General features: G+C 45.9%; 1 pseudogene across 1 annotated transcript; it reads right to left on the bottom strand.

Annotated features, from left to right (window-relative positions):
- Positions 1–537: 537 nt before the first annotated feature.
- Positions 538–2,549, bottom strand: LOC307066230 (soluble lamin-associated protein of 75 kDa-like; annotated as a pseudogene). Its single transcript has 2 exons — positions 2,316–2,549; positions 538–2,057 (listed from the first exon to the last, which is right to left on the bottom strand). The product of its transcript is annotated as a soluble lamin-associated protein of 75 kDa-like (transcript).
- Positions 2,550–4,978: the final 2,429 nt, after the last annotated feature.

The following is a 4,978-nucleotide window of genomic DNA, read 5'->3' as shown; positions in this document are numbered from 1 at the left end:
AGACACGGGTTCATGCCCCGGTCCGGGAGGATCCCACGTGCCGCGGAGCAGCTGGGCCCGTGAGCCATGGCTGCTGGGCCTGCGCGTCCGGAGCCTGTGCTCCGCGGCGGGAGGGACCACAACAGTGAGAGGCCCGCATACCGCAAAAAAAAAAAACCCTTAGTATAAAAGATTTCTGTGATCCTTACAATTGATGGAAACCCTACTACTTTCACATTTTTTAATTTATATTTTCTGAAATATTAATGGTCAGATATCCCCAACTGCTAAAGAAAATATAGTATGATCTGGTTTCCGAATCGAAACATGGTTAATAAAACTTTAAAAAAATTGTATTTACACAAAATAGCCTGAAAAATTAAAAAGAATGGTGAATCCTAGGTCCTACAGGGGAGGGAAAAGCAGCATCATAAATAAGTTCAAATTGAAAATTTGGAGTTTTTGTCCTGTCCCCCATGCTGTTTATGAACTGCCATATTTTAAAAACAACAATTATGTTACAAAGAAGAGGATTTGTCATCCGCATTTCTTCCTCATTCAGGTCAGCTTGGCTTTCTTCTTTGCAGGTCCTTTGTGCCCTTTGGCCTTTCTTCTTAAATTCCGCCTGTCGACCACAGGCACTTCCACTTCTATCTCCTCTGAGCTGCTATCCACAGTCTTCTCTGTTGATTGTGTCAACTGATCCAGTTGCTCAGAATATGCTTCAGACTGCTTCTCTGACTGGTTCTTCTGTCCTGCATTCTGTGAAAATGGCACATCTTCAAGTTCAACCTCTATTAAAGGGCTCTGAGGAAGAGCTGGAGATGTTTCCTGGGGCTCGGCTACCCCCTCCTCACCCTGGTCTTCCAATGAGGCAGTAGTGTTGGGTGATACATTTTCAGGAATCGATTCTTCAGAAAATTCAGTTATCACGGAGTTTGGAAAACCACTGTCGGCCCGTTCTTCATTTGGGACAGAAGCCACATTGTCTGAACTCCCACAATGTGCTTTCTTTCTTGAAACTAGAGGCAGCCTCTCTCCATGTGTCCCTTGTCATCAGATGGGCCTTCATCTAGCAACATTTCTGAGTCAGTTACACGTGAAGTCTTACCCTGTACAACAGCCTCAGGAGATTTTGAAGATTCTCCCACCAGTGAAACAAGATTCGTGGAGTCTTCACTGGAATTAAAAGACTGCAATTTTAATTCTTCACCTAAAACTTCACTAGTGGAGTCCTCCTCTTCTGTTATATGTGAAGTCTTAAGAGTATCATCCATTATCTCACCATTCATAGGCTCTAATTCAGATTCCTTTTCACCTTCTTGCTTTTCCAGGCCTGGCTGGGTTTCTGTTGCTGGTCGAACATTTTTGTCACTACTTTCATCCTCAAACTCAATCACAGTCTGTTCGGGTTCTTCTTCCAAGAATTCTGAGCTCTCTGATGTTCGTGCCATAGACTCCAATTTGTTCACTGAAGCTGTAGGTGAAGTCTGGGGAGTCTTTTCATCTTGCCCTTGAGAACTACTAAATTCAGAATCCTGAAACCGTTTTCCAATGTTCGGCCGCTTTAGATGACTACTTCGAGTACGAGTGGAAACAGGTGTTTTATCGTGACCTTCAGAAGTGCTTGCAAAGGCATCTTTTAGAGAATCAATAGTTAGCTGCATCTCACTAGACAGACTGTCTTCAGCTCCTGCTTCATAGTCTGGAACAGATGCAAGACTGTTTATATTCTCCAGACACAGGTCTTTTAGCTTCATTTTGAGAAACTGCCGTAATTTTAAATGTTTCTCTTTGAATGCTCCGGTGATTGGTATTCTCTGGTACCAGTGTCCAACACCTTCAACTTCCCAAAGCAGTTCATGGTCTCCTGGATATTTTTCAAAGTACTGGTTGCAAGCTATGTACGTGAGAGAGGTCAGTGGATACCACAAGCCAAGTGCATCTTCTGTGAAGGAATCAACAAACTCCTCCAGCATATGAAGCCCAAAGTCTTTGCCTCTATATTTCTTTCTTATGAACATTGTATCAAGAACTGGCAGTTGGTAGCTTTGGGTAAGAAATGAGGCACATAGGCTTCCTGTAGGCTTAACTGAATAAAACCCAATGGCCTCTCCTTTCTTCCACAGAATCTTAGCATAATCAGTACTGCTGTGACACAGGAATGGGATCTCATTTCTCTCCATTTCCTGCTTTCTGTAAATAATTCGATTCAGAACATACAGAACCCCTCTCTCCCCAAGAGTTCTCACCTGCTTAAGTCCCTCTCTAGAAGGGACAGACGTTTTCACAATATCATCAATAGCCCACCACTGGTCAGCGAGGTAAAGTGCCACAGCTGTGAGTGAGTCCTCGGCTGCAGAAAGAGCAAGAACTTTCTGGGTCGGACCTCCGCCGTAGAGAGGTACAAAGCCTACATTTGACAGGCTAATAGGAATCGTAATATTGAGAAGAGAAAAACATTCAGGATTTTCAGGGTCCCCACACCTGAGATCTGACATGTAATCTTCAGCAGAATTTTCCATTTCCTCATGACTGCAGTTATCCAGCATATCCACAGGGAATGCCATCCTCTCGGGCGCGCCGCCTGAGCCCGGGAAAGGAGGCGGAGCCGCGGGAATGAATGAAGCCGGCGGCGGCTCGCTGGCGACTCCCGCCGGGCCCGGGCCGCACCGCTCGCGGCTGCCGGGGCCGGTACAGCCGCCTGCCCCTCGCCCGGGACGCCCGGCTCCTCCAGTCCCTTTCTTTTTGAGTCTCAGAGAATATGATGAAAGATAAAGCCCTTCTCTCTAGAAAAACGCACATTTGCAAATCATCCAATTTCAAGGGGTCCTAAGTTAAGAATCCTTAGAAAAGTCTGCATGCACTTCAGGTGCTTCTCAAACTGTGATTTTGTGGAGAGAGCTGTCTCCCAGGGACCACTATACAGCAGAGCTCTGAGCTCCATCAGTCTCGCTCTTGGATCTTTACAGTCTGGGGACCCATCTGAATGGTGAAGAAATCCTTGGTCAGCCCCTGAACCAGAGTCTGATTTTCTCAAGAGATCAAGAAGGATTTCTATGCTGGTGACACTACCCATTCCTGCTACCTTCACGCAGACCACCACTCCTTGTGTACTAGGACTGGAGTTTCTTAACTGCTGTGCTTGGCTACCTGTCTTTCCTGTCCACAGCGACACTAAAAGCACAGTCCAGCTTTCCTTGCATTCCTTTTCACGTAGGGGCTCCAGCACTCCTTATTTCACTCAGTATGCATCAGCCTGCAATGTGGATGTGAACGCCTGAAACTCGAGTGACGTTACACTCACTCCATTGTTCACCAGCCCTGTGTGGCTTACCAAAGCCTGGTGTCAGTCCCAACTAGGGTACTGGCTAAGCGGCTGGGTTTAAAGAATGAATTCTGGAGGACTGGAGCTTTCTGTTTTGGCTAAGCATCTGTAGACTGTAGCAGTTAGTTGGACCTTAGCATCCTAGGGAGCCAAGACCTTCTGAAGAAGTATGCCAGGAAGGGAATCTTGGTTGCTGTAAATCCTATTATCAAATGGACAACTGCCTTCAGTAGAACTTGCTTCCTTGAGCTGGGCCCTGAGGGAGGACACCTGGGTGGGGATCCCCTGACAACAGGATAGCCCTTATCTCTGTATTAGAAGTATCTATTTCAGTCAACACTGGGAGAACAAGCTGAATTGAGGTAGGTCATTAGGAGGTAAAAGGTAAACACGGTTTTAAGTTTCTTGTTTGTTCTTGCTTTAGTCTCCTTAACAGGTCAGAGTGGGTGAGAAAATGGGAAATAGAGCCAGGAGTTCCTTGTAGAGCCCAAACTTGTAAGTTCTTGGTGGTTCAGGAGCTTGACATTGTTGGATGATGCCTCACCTGGAATCAGGACAGGATGTGATCTGAGGATTCTGCCTCCAGGCTTTCAAAAATCAATGGAGACTGCTGCAGGTGATCCATGATGGCCCAGTCAAGGAGTTTCTGGGGATGACATCTGGGTAGAATAAAAGGGTGTCTTCTGTTGGGCTGTATTCCATGTATCACATTGATCACCAAGGTCTGTCTGTTCTCCCCCGAAGTAACTGTCAAATTTGCTCCCTTTCCCTTTATGTCCATAGCCTCTGTCTTTGCTCAGACTCTCAATTTTCCTTGCTTGAATCTCTGCCAACAGCCCCTCAACTATTCCCTCCACCTCCACCCCCACCCCTCCAGTCTTTGCTCTACCCTACAGCTAGAGTGATCTTTCACTGTACAGATCTGATCCCTATCACCTTTCTGCTGGAAGTGCTTCAGTGGAGCTCATTATAGGCAAGATGAAAACTTGGTATGCCATTAAGTATTTTTTTCAAGTGCTGTTGTTTCTGTACTCTCCATCATAATCTCCTTCATGCAGTAAATTCCAGAAATACTTGTTGGGTGTCTCTTACACTCCAGGCACTACTCTAGGCCCTGAAAACAGCAATGAACAAAACAGGCAAAATTGTTTGTGTCTGTGGAGCGTGCATTCTGTTGGGTGGGGGACAAACACATAAATGTGTAGTATATCAGATTGTGATAAGTGCTGTGGAGAAAAATAAGGAAAGAAGAAATTGTGACCAGGGGTGGGGTTGTTCCAATTTTTTAAAATGTATTTATTCATATTTTAGTTGTGGCACACAGGATCTTCATTGCAGCATGCAGACTCTTAGTTGCAGCATGTATGTGGGATCTAGTTCCCTGACCGCGGATGAAACCCAGGCCCCCTGCATTGGAAGCATGGAGTCTTAACCACTGGACCACCAGGGAACTCCGTTTTCCAATTTTTAATAGAAGGGTCAGGGAAAGTAACATTTTGGCGAGGACCTCAAGGAGGTGAGGAAAATACCTGAGGAAAGACCATTCTAGGCAAAAGGAACAGGCAAGTGCAGAGGTGCTAAGCCAGGAATCACAAGGAAAGCAGTGTGACTGATCAGAGTGAGTTAGCAAGGAGAGTATAAGAGAGGAGGTTGCAAGGTAGCAAAGGCAGG

Source organism: Hyperoodon ampullatus (genome assembly GCF_949752795.1).
Source record: "Hyperoodon ampullatus genome assembly, chromosome: 18".
In the NCBI taxonomy this organism is placed as follows: domain Eukaryota; kingdom Metazoa; phylum Chordata; class Mammalia; order Artiodactyla; family Ziphiidae; genus Hyperoodon; species Hyperoodon ampullatus.
Note: the sequence above shows the minus strand (reverse complement) of the source record. Positions and strands in the feature narration are given on the sequence as shown.